Source organism: Euprymna scolopes, chromosome 5 (assembly GCF_053919585.1).
Source record: "Euprymna scolopes isolate OS-2025 chromosome 5, ASM5391958v1, whole genome shotgun sequence".
Classification (NCBI taxonomy): Eukaryota; Metazoa; Mollusca; class Cephalopoda; order Sepiida; family Sepiolidae; genus Euprymna; species Euprymna scolopes.
The window spans coordinates 112199755-112222739 of NC_136486.1; the positions used below are offsets into that span (position 1 = coordinate 112199755).

The 22985-nt window shown below is 32.1% G+C and overlaps 1 protein-coding gene across 4 annotated transcripts in view; it reads left to right on the forward strand.

Annotated features, from left to right (window-relative positions):
- Positions 1–22985, forward strand: part of LOC145276954 (uncharacterized) — a 489953-nt gene that overhangs the window by 242049 nt on the left and 224919 nt on the right. The window lies entirely within an intron of this gene.

Here is a 22985-nt window from a genome sequence, read left to right on the forward strand (position 1 = left end):
GTACGTCAAAGGTGATGCTGAACATAAAATACCTTGGCATGTTATATAGGTTATTATAAAAGTTCTCTTCTATAAAAGCAAATAGAAAATGACTAGTCGTATTCACTGGTTTGCCTTCTGTTTTCATTTTATTACCAAGCATCATGGCTCTATGGACAAATTTATTTTTAGTTGACCTTTGACAACTAAATATTTTTGTTTACTAGCCAGACCATGTGATTTTTGGAATATGACATCTTCGTTTCATGACGAGTATGTATATCAAAGATTTTTCTGTATTTTTTTTTTATGTTGATACTTGAAGGTATAAACATTCTAATTTCTTCAGATATTTTTTTAAACAGCCTTTGTTTAAAAAAAAAAAAAAAAAAAGTGTTCTATTAAACTTTTATTGTTTAAATAATTTAAATTTGTTTTATTTGAAAAAAAAAAAAAAAAAAGCTGAAAATATATTTTTCACTCAGTAGTGAGCCCTGGAAGATTGTCAGTGAAAGAAATACAATCACCAAAAGATAAGCGTTTCATTATTTCTAATCACCATTTTGAAAAATCACTCGCAAATGTGACTGTTTTACCCGCAATGTAGAGCCCTGAGCTTTAAAGAGAGTGTTATTTAAGCATCAGAACAATTAAAATGTTTACGACATTTTAATTGAATTCATATGAATTGGCATGGTATTACTTTTTGACCTGCTTACCCATAATATACCGAAGTGGCACTCACTCTAGGTGGATTGAACAGGCTTCTCTCAAAAGAAGAATTTTCATGGGAGTATGAAATTAGCAAGCAGTACCCAATATATTCTCATCGAAGAAGATGACAATGTTAGGTTTTTGCAGCTCTTGCAAGGTGGTGTCAATGTTCTCCTACATACAGCACCTGGTATTTCCAAATGGTCAACCATCTGGTGCTGACCAGGCTCAACGTTTCTTAACTTTGGTGATCTAATGAAATTTGATGTTTCTATGTAATTATGCTGCATTGATTTTGTTGATGGCATTAGTGATTCTTTCTCGAGTTTGGCGTTTATAGGAGAGATCATGGAAGGTTGCCAACATCTATGAGTGAATGTGTTACTATAGAATTGATTGGATTTGAATTTGGTACACCCAGGTCATCAGTATGCACAGTTTTCTACTTTACTATAACTACCTTTCTTTAAAACATTTGGGATTAGAAATGGACTGATTCTAGAGTTTTTTTGATTGTTTATTCTCCTCTTAATGAACTCCACTCTTGATAAACCATTTTCTGTAAGAACTTTAAATCTACTAGTATATATTTGTTTGATTGCATATTTATGTTTTTTACCAAAAATTAATATTTATTGTGAAAAAAAAATAAATAAATAAAAACTATTTTTATCCATAACTGGGAGAATGGAGTGACAACACTCTTTGTACATAAATGAACTTATAGGATTTAAATTCTGTTTTCCAATATCAACACTTTTGTAGTACATTTGCAAATTCCGGGGTTGCAGAATAGATTTTGGAAAGGAGTGAGTATCAGATATTTTTAATCTACAAAGACTCAACTGGCAATCCTGGAATTTTTTAAAATAAGGAGACAGTCAGATTTTTTTTATCGTCAGTTGGACTTTATACATTTTTATTTCACAACCCTGGTAAAATCTGTCCTGTAAAGACCTGGTCCCTGTTGATTGTGGTGTAATGCTCGTTCTGTGCAGGTCCAGGAGGTCCACCTTCCCAGGTTTTACCCTCTTTGAGAAGGGGGTAAGTTTGTTTGTTTGTTTTCTAATCGCCTGAGGCGCCCTTACCGGGCAATGCTGACGGAACTGTTCAGGCATTTTTTGCAGGTCAGGGTGCCCATTCTCTGGGGGCATTGGCTTCTCAATCCTACTTTCCAACCCTGGTATTAGAGTTCTTGCAGTGAGAGAGAACTAAATACTGCCCCCCCCCAAAAAAAAACTGGAGTATTATGATCGAAGCTAGAAAAAAAAAGTAAGCCACTTAATGATTGTACTAAATTGTGATCTGAAATGTTCCAAGTTTTTCTTTTGTCTTCACGCTTTAGTTGAGGTTTTTGTATTTTTATTTTGTAAATTTAAGGATTTAAAAATATGCCAAAAAAATCTTTTCAAAGATCAAGGATGATTTTAAAAAAAAAAAAAAAAAAAAAAAATTAAGAGACTCCTTGACTTTTTTTAACGTACTAAAAATAGTTTGTTTGGATTCAGTTTAAAATGAACAACCAAACCAAAAAAACGATATGTCTAACATCTTTTAGAGTTTGGAAGATATATCTACAGAAAATTCAACAGATCTTTGGCAAGTAGTCAGATTGGCACTTATGGCGATAAACAAAAATGAAGAAAAACTTTTATTGTATACCTACTTGTCACGAGATTGAAGATGACATTCTAAAAATCAAGAAAATTGATCAAGTATCTTTCTTTTTTTTTTTTTTCTTTTTTCAAAAAACATATATGCTGTTTTCTACTGATAAGTGAAGACCGAAACTATTTTAATATTCTTCAAAAAATTTTTTTTTTTTTTTTTTTTTTTTTTTATATATAAAATGACTCGTAAAAAAAAAAATTTTCATAATTTGAAAATTTTATTTTCTGAAAAAAATCAATATAAAAAAGATTACATGTTACGTTACTTAATTATTGTTTGGTTTTAAATCTTATGTTGCAGTTGTCTTTCTGACATTATCAAAAAAAAAAAAAAAAAAAAAAAATTGAAATTAATATTCGTTGTCTGCCTTGATTTTACTATCACCACTACATTTTTTCCCCTCCTTATCGACACAGAGTAAAATTTGATTATCTTGAATAAATAAAAAAAAAAATGAAAAAATAAACTACTTTATCAAATTATGTGATTTTTGGAATATTCTATCTTAGTTCTGTGATTGGTACGTGCATCATACAGACTTTTCTGTATTTTCTTTTATTTTAATTGCCACCATAAGTGCCGATATGAATAAGTATCAATGTTTTTTTCAATCTCTGTTCATGGTTTAAAAATCAAACAAAAGTTGGTGCTAGTGATCCACGCCATTTTTTAAATAGTATTTTCAAGTTTTATGATATGCATTTTTATTAAATTGTAATGTTAAAGTACAGAATAGGTACAGAACACCCTCCCCTCCCCATGTTAAGAATGGCTTTCTAAATAATGTTATTTTGTAAGCACGAATCAATAAGTCTGTCAAATCTGCTTGTAATAAAATAGTATAAAAACTACTTTATCATTAGCGTCTATGTTTAAAATCTGTATACATGTATCATGGATGTTTTTCTTTGTTGTATTAAAATTCTTAAAATATCCAAAATGCCCAATATGAATAATAGCATCAACAATTTAATCACGTAGAATATTTGAACAATTATCAAAGAATGTGTTACTTTTATTCTGGTGACCTAAAGTCTTAATTAAATTGCACTTGATACAATATCCTGTTGCTTTATTGAAATTACATTTTCTTTATCTATAATGGATCATTTCTAGATGGAACAACATTTTTATTTTTATTTTTATTTTTTTTATTTATTTATTTTTTTTTTCTTAGTTAATAAAATAAACTTTACATGCATCCATGTCTCTCAAGAAGTGTATGTCATGCCTTGGTTTTTCATGCTCAAATTTGAACTAGCATTCTCATTGGTCTGTTATGCTCAAGCTTGAACTAACATTCTCATTGGTCTGTCATGCTCAAGCTTGAACTAACATTCTCATTGGTCTGTCATGCTCAAGCTTGAACTAGCATTCTCATTGGTCTGTCATGCTCAAGCTTGAACTAGCATTCTCATTGGTCTGTCATGCTCAAGCTTGAACTAGCATTCTCATTGGTCTGTCATGCTCAAGCTTGAACTAGCATTCTCATTGGTCTGTCATGCTCAAGCATGAACTAGCATTCTCATTGGTCTGTCATGCTCAAGCATGAACTAGCATTCTCATTGGTCTGTCATGCTCAAGCATGAACTAGCATTCTCATTGGTCTGTCATGCTCAAGCATGAACTAGCATTCTCATTGGTCTGTCATGCTCAAGCATGAACTAGCATTCTCATTGGTCTGTCATGCTCAAGCATGAACTAGCATTCTCATTAGTCTGTCATGAAAGATGAATGCGAATGCTAGCTTATATTCTAAATAGGATTTTCATTGTAGATGGAATGAATGAAGAAACCCGTTTTGATGATTTTCACATAGAAAGAGCTGCGGTACCTCTCACCCTACTTCATCTTGTAAATATGTCCAACTAAAGTGCTATTATCAACATATTGGGTCAAGAAACTTTTATAAATTGCTGACATGTAACAAATGCACGTGATTATTCTGTGCCTACCTTAGATGATTCTCGAAAGAGTTTTTACAAATATAAAAACATTAAGGTAGAAACAAATTTGTTAAATTCTTCCTCTTCTCACGGTTCTTTTGCTTATGTTTTCTAGTAATGTTTCTTCCCCTCCTTTTATATTTCTGATGTTGCCATTATAGGCTTTAACCAGTTGGAATCATCTTGCAGAGAAATCCTAATTGATGCATTTAGAGTAAATGCAGAACAATTTCTATTGGACTACACAACCATTCTGTTAATGTCCTTTCTAGCAGAGTTCAAAAGTGTGCAATAGAAACACTTATTGATTCCTTATTGCTGCTTTCATATCTTTGGTTTTAATGCTATCTGAAAGCTGGATAAAACGATTTGTAATATAAAGATTGGCAATTTTTAACAGCGCAATTATATTTTACAAATCTATTATCAGACCATGTATGGAGTACTATTATATTTAGGTTGGTGAATCTCTGTTCCATTTGAGGCTTCTTGATGAGATGCAGAAATGTATCTGTTATTTGATTGGTCCTCACCCTTTTTTCTTCTATGCAGCCTCTCTCTCACGCAAACGTGATGTTTTTAATGGCAGATTTTTCTCTAAATACTATTATGGCATGTGTTCTCCAGAATTGTCTGATCTATTCCCTGCTTCCTTTGTTTCAGCTCGTTTAATTAGTTAGTCTAGTGGTCACCATCAATTTGCTGTTTTGATACCTCATTGGTAATACCACTTACTATTCCAGTAACTTTTTTTTTCAAAGAACTGCAGGCTTGTGGAACTCTCTTCCTGCTTACTGTTTTCCTTCTACTTACAGTTTTGTTCTTTTCAAAACCAAGGTCAATAGGCATCTCCTGTCTTCCTGCAATAATCATCTATCATTCTTGTTGCTTCTTACATTAAGTGGATTTATGCCTTGTCTGGAGCGATTATTTTATATATATATATATATATATATATATGACATTTGTAAATGATTTTGCTTTTTATATTCACTGGTTGCAGCTCTAAGCCACAGAATTTTTTGTATTGTATTTGGAAAATATGTATTTATCTAAAAGTATAAGCCTAATAAATGACTATGGCAAAACATTTGATTTTTGCCGGTAACATTGCGAGCTAAGTATAATTGCAAAAAAGGGTTATTTTACTGTCATAATTGCAAGTTATTTAAAAAAAACATTTAGAAAAGAAAAATCCTCTTCATAGTTTAAATTTAACAGTAATTATCGATTTGATATTGTCATCTGCATGAGTTAAGTATTACATAGAAAAAATAAAACAAGAAATGAATTTGTTCAAAGTCTTTCTGACAATTTCCTCTCTCTCTCTCTGGCTCTGAGCGCGCACACACACATACAACTCTAGTCGGTGTAAAGGAAATAACTATGAAAAAATTAGTTACTTCCCTTTATATAACATATATATATATATATATATATATATAAAACGTCTTGATAGCATTAAATGATATAAATGTCCATTTGGTCCCCAAATAATGAATCTTTTAGATATTATACATCTGGGTTTACATAGATTAAAAAAAAAAAAAAAAAAAAAAAATTAACTTTGTGGATGTTTGTTGTGTATTTTTCAAGTTTTAGCGGAGGCATACATACAGACATTTACACTTTATATATCTATCTATATATCTACAAAAGTGAAAATGCGTGTGTGTGTGTACATTTCCCTACCAAATAGCTCTGTTAATTTTCGGTCTACAGATTCGAAATTTGACATACAGAGTATTGAGATTTGGGGAAATCTTTTTAATCAGTTTTCGGACAGAAATTTGGCTGTCAAGGGGTCAAAGTTCAACGATTTGACCTTTAAAAACTCTACCAAACTCCTCCGCCAATTTTGGGTCTAAGCACTTGAAATTTTAGATGTAAGTTATTTGGACATGATCAAACTTTTTAATTTGATTTGAGCCCAAAACAAATGTTATGGGGTCAAAGTAAAAAAAGAATTTGACCTCTGCTGTCTCTACCAAATTATTCAGTCAATTTTTGGTCTAAACATTTGAAATTTTACATGAAGTGTATTCAGACATAGGGCAAGCTTTTTAATCTGTTTTTGGCTGAAAATTTGGCTGCCAAGGCGTCAAAGTTCAAGAGTTGACCTTTGCAGACTCTACCAAACTCCTTCGCCAATTTTTGGTCTAAACACTAGAAATTTTAGATGTAGGTTACCTGTACATGAGTCAAACTTTAATATATATACCTATGCACATAAAGTTATGAACAGTACATAGGGCCTGAGCAAAACCGGGATGAGTAATAGATAAAAAAAACAATTTCATTAGAAAACAAAAATCAAAAATGAAATGAAAATCAATTAATGTGAAGTCTTTTTGAAAACAAATATGAAAATTAATCTTCCAGTGTCGATCACATATACATGATCATTATATTAAAAAGCTATTTTTCTATTGTGAATATGAATTTGGCATTTTAATCTCACTAAATGGCTCAACTTTATAAGCACACAGATTAACCGAATTTCAAACTGAAACTTTTTATTTGAAGCCTGTTTATGTGATTAAACGATAAGCGCTGGGTTTAAGTATGTTGACGAAACGGGAGATTAGGTTGACGAATATTCCAAGTATAAATGAAATGCATTTTATTCTTTTATAATTATTCAATGGTGTGTGTGTGTGTGTGTTTGTTTGTTTGTTTGCCTTCCCCAGAAGGGCAAAATTAAACTTAAGGTTAATTCTTAATGTGGGGAAATCTTGCTTCCCCAGAAAGGTTCACTCTGGATTGGAACAAAATATTTAAAAAAAAAAAAAAAAAATGTCAGTCTGGTAATGTGTTTCCTATTTCAAGCAAGCACAGAACATAGTCTATATTTTGAGTTATATATTTTTTTTATTCTTTGAAATGTAGACAAAATAAAAAAAACAAAAAATTAGGCACAAGGCCACTCAAAAATTGGGGAGGGGAGAGGCTTTGGTCATCCTCATCACTGTACCTTTTGTTCGTCTATGCTAGTCTTAACTAAGGTTATTATTCACCACAATACCACAAACATACAGGACAGGGGGTCGTCCTAGGAGAGGAGTGGAGAGGGGCATTCACTTGACTAGCTAAGAACCTAATCTAGACACTTAAGGGGTCTGGAGTCTGACAGGACCTGGAACTTTGCGTGCCATGCTCAGGCAGGAATACATACGCACACTTTCGCTATTTTAATCCATCTTCTGTCACAGGCCGATGAGATGTAATCTTTTTCTATCTCATCTGATCTTTACCTTCAGCTGGTGCTTGAAGAAGGGGATCAGATCCTGATCATCAAAAGATTCAACCCCACGCTTTTCATGCAGTCTCAACGTCCATATAACCATTTTGGCTACGGGTATAATTGCAAGAAGAAAGACTCTAGATCTCAGTGAGTGGCATCGAGTGTGTGTGTGTGTGTGTGTGTGGGGGGGAGAACAAAAATTCATTTACGCCACGCCTTTGTTAGCATGCTTAAAGACTTCTGTGTAGTCCTGTGCAACACACCTGAGATGTTAAACATGGTTTGTGGCACATAGAAGGGGGTGTTGATGAAAAAGCAATTGCATACACAACAGCTGTACGTGAAACATAAGTCCGTCTCAGTTGGACTATTTGTTTTTTTTTTTTTTTTATCTATTTTGCAAACAAACGTGCAAAAGACTTTGGTGTTGTACAAATCAGGCTGGAAGAGAAAAAAAAAGACAAAAAAGCTGGACACAATGATATTAATGTGATCCTATTTAGTTCTGAAGCTTAAAATCCGGCGGACATCATTTTATAGAGTAAAAAATATATATTCATTCTTACAGATCATTACATCTTATTGATTATTTTCTGCTGCTGTGACTTTGTATCTGAACCATTATTAATGTTAGAAATTATAAGTTATTTCACTAGCTAATCGAATTTAATAATCTATAATAGTGTGTATATATATATATATATATATATATATATATATAGGCACTTTGTGTGGGTGAGTTTGTTTTCTATGGGCTGTAAAACGGCTGGGCCAATTTTTTTTAAATTTCACACACATGTACTTTATGTATGTGGGGTTATTCTTAGATAGGTTTTATATTGGAATGCCTCTGATAAGTATCAATAATCAAAAGAATTTAATTAAAGAAGGAACAGTCAGATTTTGACCAAGGTTTGGCACCCTTATACAGCCCAACATTACACATGGATTTGAGAAGTCTTATCACCGCACAAGCAGAAGGGACTGGCATATAAAATCAGCAGTAGGCTCTTTGATGAGACAGAGCTTTGTTCAAAATGAGTAGATTTATAGTTAATAAGACATGTTAAAAAACACTTTGAAAAAGAGTTAAAAACATATTTAATCTGAAAAGGAAACACTTGATAAGTGGATAGTCCTTAATCCGCAGAGTTTCAAAGAAATACTTTCCTTCTCATCAGAGGGTAGGAATTAGCAAAATGCGGGATCGGATTTTGCATACAAAAGTATTTGATGAAACTGCAAGTAAGTCGAAGATCTTACTTGATAACAAAAAGTGAAGCAGAGGGAATATGGTGAAGAAAAAGGTGATGTCACGTGAATGGATAGTCTGGTGAAAGGTAAATTATCCAATGACGGTAAAATCCAAAAATGTAAATCCAAGAAAGTTAATTAAATTTCCATTCATACAAGTAAAATTCAAGGAAATCCCATAATTGGAATAATCCAAAAGGCTGAAATTCGTGGAATAATTCACAAATATGTACAAGGAAAGGGGGAAAAAATTTCAATAATATTAAATGAAAGAAAAATAAGATATGCGTTTGACACGGCTGCCGAGATGAAGTGTATATGTATATATATATATATATATATATATATATATATATATATATATATATGAAATGAACATGTCAATTGAGCTACACAGAATCTTCTGCATTCAATAAAAAATGAATTGAATTAAAAACATGTACTTGAAGCATGCACGTGTTAAAATAAGCTCAACTATTAATTCAACAGTTTTAAAAAGGGTTCGCTATCCTATATAAAACAGCATTAGAATTGGAAGTAGAAGTCAGGTGAGTTTTTGTCTGAGTGAAACCCAACCATTGACTAATGAAAATCTTAACCCATGGGCGGGTATAAAAATGAATCTGATTGGTTAGCTAGCTAAACTGAACAACAAATAAAAATGCCAGGTAACACGAATACCATGCATTTTAGCTTGACAATTCCCAGCAGGGATTAAAACACAGAAGATTCTGTGTAGCTTAATTGCCATATATTTTCATATATTACTATCTAGCTCTACTTGCGTGTTAAGTATTGTCAAAGTATATACTGAAAATCGTTATATAAATATATTTCTTTATAACATTTATTGTTGATACATTATGCACTGGACAACGTTTCGCTCGTTAAATGCAGGCTTTTTCAAGAGTAAAAAATGTTCATTGACGAAAAGGTTAGTTAATTAGTGGTGTATATATATTAAGAGGTTGTGAGGGGAGATAAGCATATTTAATTCCATGTAAATAATGAAATTATATATACATTATATATATGACTACTAATTAATTTTTTTTTTTTACCGTTGTGTAAATTATTTAATTATTTTCTTGCATTATTATTTTGGATAGGCATGAAGAGATGTTGAGTTTTTAGGTCTGTCCACCTCTGCTTTTAATACCATTCATGTTGGATTTTATAAAATTATGTCAGCCGGATTTAAGACTCTCTGTCTAATCATTTTTCATTGTAAATTGAAATGTTTTTGTCTTAATCAATACAAAAAACATTTTATGAGAGGTTGCACTATAGCACTAAACACTTCATTCACTTATAAAACAATTGTCTTTTGTATTGATGCTGATGGCACAACTATTCATTCAGTTGAAAACCATAAAGAAATGTGTATAATTTAGTTATTCAGTAAGTGGATTAGTGTAATACAATAGGTTATACACTTATTCTATTTTCTTTTGTCTCGGCAAGAATACCTTTTGGTGTCTAGACTATGGGGGGGGGAGCTCTATTATATAATATGACTGTACATCCTCGGGTGTTCTCATTAATATTCATATAAAATAATGTTTTAATTGGTGAAATTAAAAAAAAAATGAAGGGGAAGCGTTTTAAATTGGAAAGTTTAAAAAAGAATTAAAAAAGTTTTCTCATTTTATTTTATTTTTCTTTCCAATTTCTTATTGTTTTAGCTGGGGGTGGGGTATCCTAACGGATGCCAGACATTCACACACTACCTCAGATTTTTCAACTGAGAGATCTTAAGATTTTAACCGTCCCCCCCCCCTTTTTTTTTCTTTTCTATCTCTCTTGCACTTGGTTCATCGGATATATTTGCCAGTTAGTTTTTTTTTTTAAATTTCACGTGTCCGGTTCTCCAATAATTACTGAAATGATGGGAGATCTTCCTAAGGTTCGAATGGGTATGCTTTTTCAAAGAATTCTCTAATTGAAGTGGGTTTTTCCGATATTTTAAAAATTAATTTAAAAAAACTTTTATTTGCATTCATATATGTGATTGTAAGGAATAGATATATACACATTGCTCTTTATTATAGAGTGAAGGGTTTGTGTAGCTTTACAATGTAGCAAAAGAAGTCTTCTATTATGTTCAGATTTTTTATTTATTGATTGATTGATATATTTGAATACTGAATATTTTCAACTTATTGCTGATCTGACTATTCTCCTTATTTGCAAATTTGTCAAGAAAATCTAAGCAATCTTGATCTAACCTTAAGACCTGTTGCCCTATCGTGTCTTTTGTTGCAATGAATAACATCGATAACATCATCATTCAAGTTGAACCACAGAAATCAGTTCTAATTTAAAAGTCAAGCATAGTTGATGGATTAACATTTTCAATGAGAAATAAAACTGCTTCTTAAAATTATGAATAAAACTCTACATATATTTGTAGTGTTACTCAACACGTTTGCTTTCGGAGGACCCACACATTGTAGACTCAGTCGCAAAGGAGACAAAAGACAAGTAATAACTCAAACTCACCTTTTTCTTTTCTTTTTTTTTTTCTTTTTTTATGTAACGACGACATTTATCTCCTCATTGTTACATCCGTGATGTCACCCACATCTCGAACGTGATCGTCTTCTCTAATTTGCTCTCTCCTTTTTATAGTCGTTCTGTTTTCTTTACTGTGACGTCATTTCGATCACGGCTCGGTCTTTACATATAGCCATCCGCAGGAGCGTACGCTTCTATACATGGAAACTAATTTCTATTTCAAGACTGGTATTTTTATTATTTCCTTTAATTTCAACTTTCCATTGTAATTCTTATCAGGGCTTATTGCTATTCATTTGCTCCCCCACAAGAGCAAAATGTGATGCAAGGTCGTTTTTAATGTGGGAGGAAACAAGCTCCCCCCCCCCCCGATCTGGAAGTAACCAAAAATAAAAATTGCTTTAGTCAATGTAGGGAAAATACTTCTATATACTAAGGACAAATTAACTTAAATGTAGCATCAGAACAAATACTACACTGTGATCTTAGTCAAAATTGTGGTTAAATATACATGCGTGTTTTGTATGTGTGTGTTGCATGCATACATGTATGTTTTGTATGCGTATGTATACAAGCGTGTGTGCTTTGTATATGTATTTGGTACTTTTATAGATACACATGTTTTGGATGTTAATTTGTTTTGCCCAGACGTGTGTACACATACTTTGTGTGGATATAACTTTAAGCATGTGTGTTTTTTGTGAATATTTATGTAGTCCTCTAATGTTTGCACATGTATACAGGTTTCATATATGTGTGTGTGTGTGTGTGTATATATATATATCTGTAATTTGTATTTTATGCATATAGTGTGCTCCTGTATATATATATATATATATATATATATATATATATATATATATATATATAATATATTACACATCACTGTATTTGAAATACTTATCATGCATTAGAAAAGACATTTTTCATAGCCAAACAATGAGTTTTTGTGTAAGCCAGTCAGTTTTTCATATTAGATAGCACCCCCCCCCCTCATTCCCATGTCAGTCTACATTAAATTTTCTCCAAATCTCTCCCTTTCCCCCCAAAATGAAATGTTGCACTGGATAAAAACCCTTGCTCCCCCTCCCCCAGACACAAACACTTTTTTTTTTAAAATCTTCTATTTATGTTCCAATATGCCAATCACTATAACACCAAGGCAGCAGCTTGTGTATATACTGAGTCATATGGATATTTCAACTGGTATTTATTTATCTAGTTTAGCTGTTTATTTGCTCAGTGGTAGAGAGAGAGAGAGATTTTAAAGTTGGGTAAAGTTAAAAAACAAAGTAAATTGATTAAATTTCTCTTATTTAACGTCAGTCTTTGGCTAGGCACAAACTGTAGTATCTGTTTTGATACTACAGTTCATCTTTTGCTGCCCTCGGTCAGTTATAACATCCTTCAAGACTAAGTCGATATTTATTTGGCACTCCTTATGAAATACCTCCCCATGAACAAAAAAGAAAGAAAAATCTGTATGATGTACGTACCCCTGACCAAAAAAAAAATATCATACACCAAAAATCATGTAAATTAAGTAGTTTCATTTTTATAAAGAAAATAAATTTTAAGCGAATTTTTCCAATACCCTTCTTCTGCATGTTAAGAATGTCTTTCTAAAGTCTCTATTTGGAGTTATTTCCCTTTATTTTTAAGATGGCGTTAAGAGATTGTTACTCATAGCTTAACCATAAGATTTTATTTTCTTATTTAAAAATAAAACTACTTGATCAATTTGAACTTTTTTTTTTTTTGTGTGCAATATTTTCTTTCCATCATAGGTATGCACATCACACAAAATTTTCTTTATTTTTTTCATGGATGGGGTGAATAAATTCTGATCAAGTACCATATTCCCCCCCCCCCCCGAATCCAGAGTGCCTCATTTTGTTTTTTGTTTTTTTACTTTTTCCCCACATTAAAAAACCGATCTTGTGAGGGAGACAAGTAAATAAGAACATAAATCTACCATTTATACATGCAGGTGCATATATATATTTTTTTTGTATGTATCTTTGCATTTCTATGAGAGATTAAATCGATCAATCTGTCATGATTAAGTTTAAAATAGTGCAAATTCAATGAATACTATAAACGAACAGTATGGACTTTATTATTTATATTGATCGGACTATTGTTCTCATTTTGAGTGTTATTTGTGCAACATTTTGATTGGATTGGCCTTCGACCATCCTCAGGCATGTTGGTTGTTTGGAAAATAAAAGTTGAAAACAAAAACCAAACTGCCTGAGGACGGTCAAAGGCTAATCCAACTGAAACATTGCACAAATCACACTCAAGATGAGGACAATAGTCCGATTAATACAAGTAGTATATAAAAATCAACCCTCATCTAAAAAAAATTCAGAATCTTAGTACAGACTTTATTTAGAATTACTGAAAAATCTGACTAAGAAGTATTACTTTTCCTTAAACCTATTATTCAAAAATACGTATACTATGATATTTTTACAGAGTAAATTATGACGAAAATAAAATGAGAAAAATGTGGTATGTGATTTTGTTTTTGCACAGAGGTTGCTTGTGACTTGCAATTTATTTAAACGGTTCCGCAAAGGTAAAAAAAAAAAAGAAAGTTGGGAAACTTAGCTCTAGAGACTATAAAGATAAAATCTGGAAGAAGAAAAAAAAAAAAAGACTGTATTTTCAATATGAAATTCGTCAAATAAAAAAGTAAAAAATGTCCATAAGGCGATTATAAAGGAAACATAAGAATATGTCTTACTAAACACAATCTATCTCCATATGTGCATTCATACGGAAGCACTTTACATCTCTTTTTTTTTTTTTTTAATCCTCTCTTCCAACTGCATTTCCTTTCTTTAGCTGAAGATTTCTAAAGAACAAAAAGAAAAAAAAAAGTTTTCTAATCCTAATGATGTAGAAACCATTGTCTTCCTTTTCAGATTCAAATCTCCAAGAATGTGTAGAGATTGTGCTGTCTAAACGCTTCCTGCTACTGTCTGTCTAACCCTGCATTTTCTTATGATTCAGTTTTATATGCTTTTTATTGTGTAAACGGTACAACCATGCTCTCATTAGATCGCTGAAGTTAAGCAATGTTGAGTCTGGTTAGTACTAAATGGGTGACCATTTGAGAATACCAGGCGCTGTATGTAGGAGGTTGTCGACACCTCTTTACAAGAACTACAAAAACCTGACATCGTCATCTCCCCTGACGAGGATATACAATTACAAACACATAAATAGGGACCTCTTGTGAATTTGATATTTCCATGAAACTTCCTTCTTTGGAGAAAGCCAATTCAACTTATGGTGGGTGAGTGTCGCTTTGGTGGTAGTGGTGGCTGGGTATTATTTAAAGTAAATAATCAATTTCATTTCTTATTTGTAAATAAATATATATATTAGCCTTTCAGCCCGGCATTGCCCGGGTGTTTGGAGATGTATGTTGAGCAAAAAAAAAAAAAAGCTGTGAATTTTTTAAAACTTTGACCCCCATTATGACCCCTTAACATTTATTGTTTTGGACTCAAATCAAGTTATTAAGTTAGATCCATGTCCAAGAAACCTATATCTAAAATTTCAAGTGTTTAGACCCAAAATTGTCAGGAGTTTGGTAGAGTTCTCAAAGGTCAAATCGTTGGACTTTCACCCTTAACAGCGAAATTTCTGGCCGAAAACCGATCACACAGACTTTCCCAAATCTCAGTACCCTGTATATTAAATTTCGGGTCTGTAGACTTAAAATTGACAGTTATTGCGTAGGGAAATGTACACAGACACATTCACTTTTATATATATATATATATATAGATAGATAAAACAAAAATATATACGTATACATAAATATATATGGAAACAATTTTGTGTTTACTATAAACTTTTTACGGAAATATTACGCAAGTATAAATCATGTAAAATATCTACATAAATATAATTACATGTAATAGTTAACTAAAGATGATCATCCCATAAGAAAACCGAAAAAACAATTAGGGAATTAATTAAAATGAATGTTTAAAAGAATATACAAATTAGCTAGAGTTTTTGCAGATGAATGCAATTGCACGATCCATATATAAGAAAATTGTATTTTTTTTTAAAAAATAAATAGAAAAGAGGGGTTTTAATATGAATATCAATGCACACAGAAGAAAAACGAATTTATAGGAGTATAGATATTTCATAACTAATATTTACCTATCCTCCCTTCCACCGTAGCAAAGTTAAACATGGCCTCAGTTTATGGGTGATAATCCAGCATACTCAAATCGGAGGCACTTTTAACATAGTACAAAATTTGCCCTGATCAGATCCATCTGGATTTCCCAGTAGAATGCCTCAGGTGACCAATCCTGCTTCAAAAGAAGATAAGAAGATAATGCCTATTCAGAGGACATTCAAGGACCATACTTCATTTTGACAAAAGGCATGTGCCAGAAAAGTGATATGGTATATCATAGAATCTAAATTGCTAACGTTTTTCCTAGAACAATGAGAACGTTCTCTTGGCGTCCAGCTGATTCATGTGTCCATTTCTTGACTATCTTTTGAAATCCTCGTTTCTCGAGCATTTTTTTTTTTTTTTTTTTTCGCCTGATGGTGATTTAATGAGGAATCAAAAACTTTTGTGATACATGATGAATGCCCCCCCCCCAAAAAATCCTTTGAAAAAATGTATTTAAAAGTATGATTAAGTTAGTGAACTGTTATTTTTAACAATGTTTGCTTAAATGAAAAAATGCTGTCTAAATACTACCCTCCATGTGTGTGGAGGATATGATTTCCATCTGGTTTAAATACAAGCAAATAGCTGTTTATATACAATAATTTTTCCCACATGCATGCGTGTGTGTGTGTGTGTGTGTGTGTATAGTCTTTGAAGTTTTTAACATTTGAAACTATACAAAAAATTATTTTTTATCATTCGTTAAAAAAAAAAAAAAAAAAAATCTAGTCAGTAAGTCATTTAATCACCTGCAATCACTGCATCAACTCTCAAATTTACTATAATACCAATTTTTTATTTTTCAAGGGATCATCAGTTGTTTACCATGAAACACTGTTTCGGGGATTTAAAAACAAAACAGTGTATTACATCATGGCTATATATATAAATGTAAATGTCTGTGTTTCTAAATTTCCCTAGCAAATTACTCTGTCAATTTTCAGTCTATATACTCGAGATTTGACATAAGGAGTATTGAGATTTGGAAAACTCATTCTAATCAGCTTTCGGACAGAAATTTGGCTGTCAAAGTTCAACAATTAGACCTTAGAAAACTCCAAACTTCTTCACCAATTTGGGTTCTAAACACTTGAAATTTTAGATGTAGGTTCCTTGGACATGGATCAAACTTTTTAACTTTATTTGAGCCCAAAATAAATATTAAGGGGTCAAAATTTGACCTCTCAGCTAATTTTTGCTCTAAACATTTGAAATTTTACATAAAGCGTATTCAGGCATAGGGCAACCTTTTTAAACGGTTTTTGGCAGTAAAATTTGGCTGCCAAGGGGTCAAAATACAAGATTTCACCTTTGCGGTCTCTAGCAAACTATTTAGCCAATTTTGAGTCTAAACATGTGAAATTTTACATAAAGGATATTTAAATATGCAGCAAGCGTTTTAATCAGTTTTTAAGTGAAAATTTGGCTGCCAAGAGGTCAAAGTTGAAAGAGTTGTCCTTTGCAGACTCTACCAAACTCCTCTGCCAAGTTTGGGTCTAAACACTTGAAATTTTAGATGTAGGTTACCTGGACATGAATCAAACATTTTAATATATATATATACATATGCACATAAAGTTGTAAACAGTACATAGGGCCCGAGCACAGCTGGGCTGAACTGCTAGTATATATATATATATATATATATATATATATATATATATATATATATATATATATATATGTATGATAGACTTTGAAAATTTGAGGTTTTATAGTTTGATCACGATTTTGGTCAAGAGTTTTTAATTTTTTAATATTATTTTCACGTTGTATAATTTTGGTGTTGTCGACAAGGACCTTTCTAAGATTGGAGGGGGGTGTAGTTATGTTCTTTTATCAAATGTTGATATATAGCGCTAGTATTGTTTAAATACATAATGATTCGTTGGGACCACGTTGTCGTTATATGGCCAATGTATGTATTATTTATATATTTATTTTCGGAGTTACATTCTCCCAGAGAGTATTTGAATCTATACACTATATTGGTTTGTTCCAACGTGTGTGTGTGTGTATATATATATATATATATATATATATATTGTCACTTGACAGAAACTTGCCATCTCTTCAAATTTATGTTGAGAGTCTATGTGTACGTATGTAGCTCTCCAACTCAGCTTCACTCTTGCATAATCGTTCACAGATATGGCAGAACTTGCTAATATTTTGGTGGTGCATTGAGTCCCGATTATTTGAAAGTGCACTTAAAAAAGAAACTGATCACAAACAGATTATCCTTTTTATATTTATGCTTAGAAATAAAAGCTGAGAGTTGAACTAATTGATTTAATTAAAATTGATTATAACAATCATGTATTTAATAATAGTTTAAACATCTGCAGCATTTCTCTAATAATTCGACATCTTGCATTCTTCTCATCCTCATAGTCGTCATTCAGTTTAGAAAAAGGTTTTTTTCTCTTCTTTTTTAATCAATTCGTTTAGCATTTAATATGTTGTAGCTTGTCAATGTGCTTGTCATGTAATCATGTAATGTGCGCGCGCACACACACAGTGGAGGATTGTATTTCCCTTGCTTTTCTTTATTTTTAACATTCCTTCTTGTGCTATTGTTGTTTAATCAAATTTAAACACCCTCTCTCTCTCCCCTTTTCAGCAGAGCCGCAAATTAAGTCTGATTTGTCTCCCTTTTTTTTTTTTTTTTAAATTATCGATAGGTTTATTTGCTTTTATCAACTTGGAGTGTTTCATAAACAGTTCGCAAACGTCCATTGAAATCGGCATATTTTTTGTTCCGTTCTTCCCCGTTTTCCTTTCTTTTTTTTTTTTTTTTTCTTTTTTTTTTTTTTTCTTTTTTAATTTTCGTTTGTTCCAACTGGATATGGAGAATCCTACTGGATCTATCGCAGACATTCCAACAGAGATATCTTAACATTTTAACCGTCCCTTTAAGTGCAACTGTTTGCATCTCTCTTGCACTTGGTTCGCCAGGTATATTTGCCAGTTAGTTGCTGAAATTCTTTTTCATGAGTCCAGTTGTTCCTATAATTAATGGAATGATAGAAATCTTACTAAGATTTTAGTTTATTTTCATGTCCTATATAAGATCTTGGTATATTATCTTTTCCCTCTCAGCTCTGTTATTAGAGGACACTAACTTTTACTAAGGTTGCTTCTTTCTTTATATTCTACATCACTATGTCAGGTTTAATAGCTCCATTTTCTAGGTACATAGCTATAGGGATAACATAATGTTCTTTTTCTTTTTTTTGTATACTTTCTTTCATCATCCCTTCTTTCTGAATTGCTACCAGCCTTCATAAATACACACAAGCTTTCTGGCATACAGAATTGGAAAGTGTTAGTCATCTGATATCAAGTTGCAAGGTTCTTCTAGAGGACGGCTGCTATACAGCGAGGCATAATGGAGTATGTAAGTACCTCCACTGGACCATTTGTAAAAAATTAAACATCCAATGTAGCAGCAAGTCCTAGGAACATCAACCTGAAAGAACAGTTGGAAATGACTTATATACCATACATTACGACCATGTAATCCCTACAGCCACCTACCTTAAAATGCTGCTGTGAAACCTGACATAGTTATATGGAATAAGTCAGAGAGAGTTGCAACCTTGGTTGAAGTGAGTGTTCCTAATGATGGAGCTGGAAGAGAGAAACAGACCAAACATCAAGGTATCATGTATGATACGAAAAGAAACTGGAATCTTAAGGAGATATCAATCATATCAGTTATCATAGGTGCCACAGGGCTTATGAAGAAGAACCTGAAGTCCTACCTAACTAATATTCCTGGTGAACCAAGTGCAAAAGAGATCCAGACAATTGCACTTAAGGGAAGCTCTCGGTTGGTTTCAATAAAAAGCAGGGCAATGTTGGCAGCTTGTTTGGCTGCCTCATACCCAGCATTACAATCTTCAAAGGAAGAAAATTTTAAAAATATATATATACCTGCTGAATGGTGCTGAGGAGTCAGTCTCCCACTATAAACCAGCTTCTACCCTAGACCTAGATGGTCAGACTGATGAAACTATAGACCACCAAATAGATGCTATGGTTGTTTATGGACATCGATTTCTTGGCCCGGAAGTTAGAACTGCCGACTATCAACTAGATGATTGTAGGTTCAATCCCTGGCTATGGATGGGTGCTAGTTTAACCGTACTGATGAGCTATGATGCATTGAAATTCTATGTGAATGGCATATATATATATATATATATATATATATATAATGTCAAGCTACACAGAAACGTTTGTTCCATTCCCAAGAGGGGAGCGTCATCAAGCAAATTAACCCTATGATTTCTGCTGGGAATAAAACATAAACGTTTCTTTGTAGCTTAATTGTCATGAGTATATTTTAATACTACTATTACTAAACTCTACTCACAAGCACTGTTAAAGTAAATATTGAAGAGATATATAAATTATTTTTATGTGCATGTGTGTGTATATATATATTTGATGTGGAGCCATTCTTTTCTGTGTAAAATCATTTTGTATTTAACTTATTTTAAAGATTTTTGGGCATAGCTGCATTCCCTCGATGTTAATTTTACGATATGTTTATATTTAGGCAGCATTTTTTCTCTAAGGCATATTTCATTTAATAAAGTAGATGTTCTTTGTCTATTAATTCTATTTTCGATCCTTTCTCACTTCCAAATAACAGTCTTCACTTCTGGCAGGAACTGGCTGATGTAATCACCATATTTATCATAAGTCCGAGTATTTTTCAATCCTTCAGGATTCATTGTCAGGGGTAAATTAATCTGGTTTTGAATAATTTATATACTTTTTAACAAATAAATGTTATCAAAAGCCAGATAAGTTACTCTTCTACCTATCTGGAAACGTTTTTAGTGGTTTTACTTTAAAACGTGTAATCGGTTCGAAAATCATAGTGTTTATCGATATATTTTAAAAAGAAAAATGGTGGCATGCTCGTTGTTGAACATGGTAAGTTTGGGAAAATGAGTTCAAACAAACAAAAACCCACCGATTATATATCTGCTTGTGTTATGGTATATTGAGTGAGTTTCTAACAGTATTTTGTATAATTTTTTTGTTTAAACTCGTTTTCCCAAACTTATTGTGTTCAACAGCAAGCATGCCGGCATTTGCATTTTTCAAATACATCGGTAAACACTGTATATGTTTCAAGCCGAATGAACATGTTACATTAAATAAAAACACTAAAAAATTATTCAGTTAGGTAGAAAAGTAAGTTATCTTGCCTTTGATAACATTTTTTATATATTTGTTAATTGACAACTTTTGGAATCTGTGTATAGTAAAACAAACCCTAGTAATATACCTATGTTACCAAAAATATATATACCAAAATTCATAATGATTCATTCATTAGTTTAATAAATTATTGTATATATAATCTGGAATACCTATTTCAGAATGGATACCTAATGAGGAAACATTTAAAAACTTTTAATAAGTTAAAGTGATAAAAAATTAAAATTGTGAAAAAGATTACATAATTGAAGTTATGGGTTTAGGAAAATTTTAATTTCGAAATTCACATAAATCTTTGGAATCTATAATTGTGTAGTTTACATATGATTTCGATCTTATTAACCCCCACAGATTAAAAAAAAAAAAAAAAAAAAAAGTTCAGTGATTTCAAAGTTCGCATATACTTTAAATCAATCTAAAGCCATTAACAGGTCAGGCGATCGTGCAACTGGGGTCGTTTACTGGAGGCGATGTGAATTTTTTTTTAAAGATAATTGATATAGCAGTTAAACACAGAGGTAAAAAAAAAAAAAAAAAAAATTCTTCTCTGAGATTAGTTTAGTGTTTTTTATCTGTTTTACATACCAAAGAAGAACCATTGATAGATTTGAGAATTAAATGACAGAATAGGCAGCTTTGAATAAAAAAAGGTAAATGCATATTTTAAATACTTTTTATTTCCATGTGATTTTTTAGGATTTATACTTAACTAGCATTTCAGCCTGGCGTTGCCTGGGTGTTTGGAGGTGTATGTTGAGAGAAAAAGAAAGTGGTAGTCGGTAGGCAGGCTCGGACCTGTACCGTGAAGGAGGAAAAGAACGGAAAAAACAAAAACCTGACGTCTTTGCTGTTACGACCACCGCCAAACTGGAAGTAACGTAGGTTTAAATTAAGGCTAGACAATCGAAAGGAGAGGATGACTTTCAAAAATAAAGTGCCCAATTGAAGGTGAAGATATTAATGTTTTTAGCCAATTTTTCGATATTTGTCGTCTGAAAAGTGGAACTTCAAAACGATACTGATCTTGGTAAAATCCGTCGCCTCTGTCAAAAGTTTTAGGCAGACATGCAAACATACATACATACATTTATATATTGGTAACTAAAAATTTTCGACCCAAAACAATTAAAAAGCTTGCCCTATCTCTGAATACCCTTTATGTCAAATTTCAAATGTTTAGACCAGAAATTGTCTGAGTAATTTGGTAGAGACCGCAGAGGTCAAATTTTTTTAACTTTGACCCCTATTATGACCCCTTAAAATTTATTGTTTTGGGCTCAAATCAAGTTATTAAGTTAGATCCATGTCCAAGGAACCTATATCTAAAATTTCAATTGTTTAGACCCAAAATTGTCAGAGGAGTTTGATAGAGTTCTCAAAGATCAAATCGTTGGACTTTGACCCCTTAATAGCCAAATTTCTGTCCGAAAACGGATTACAAAGATTTTTCCAACTCTCAGTACCCTGTATATCAAATTTTGAGTCTGTAGACTTAAAATTGACAGAGTTATTGTGTAGGGAAATGTACACAGACACACACGTTCACTTTTATAAATATAAAGATTATAGTTACAGGTAAAATCCTTTTTCTAGGACAATAATGAAGACTTAGCAGATCTCGGATGACTATTACAGGGATGGTCATGATCCCAATTTATATAGTAAGTATTTTTTCCGCTGTGTTTATTTTACTTCAGTTAGAGTTCTCAGAAATCAAGGGACTCCACTTCCTGAGGTTAACACTTGATCTCCACGTGAGATGCATAGATATTCGAATATTCTATTGAAGTTCTCCTTTACATCTCAAATACTGAATTAGTAAAGAAGTTGAGAACATAATGTTCCTCTCCCACCATTAACCATTTTAAATATGTTATAGTATACCATTCTTGTGGTCTCATCGTTTTACTGGATTCCAGAACAAGAATTCCCTTGTTTGATGGAGTATCCAGCTTTGTGCCGTCACTTGAGTTATTAGAATAGAGTTTAGCAAAGTGTTTATTTTACCTACGTTTCTAGAATTATCGACATTTTTATGATGTTGATAAGCAATTACATTTGTTATAATTTAAGGATGCTTTAAATCAATGCTAAAAATGTTTTCCTTTGGGTCGGGGTGGGAGCATGTCTGAATCGCTGTAGTGAAAAGAAAAAAAGAAACTCCCCACCTCCTCATGACAATTTACATTTAAAGTTCGAA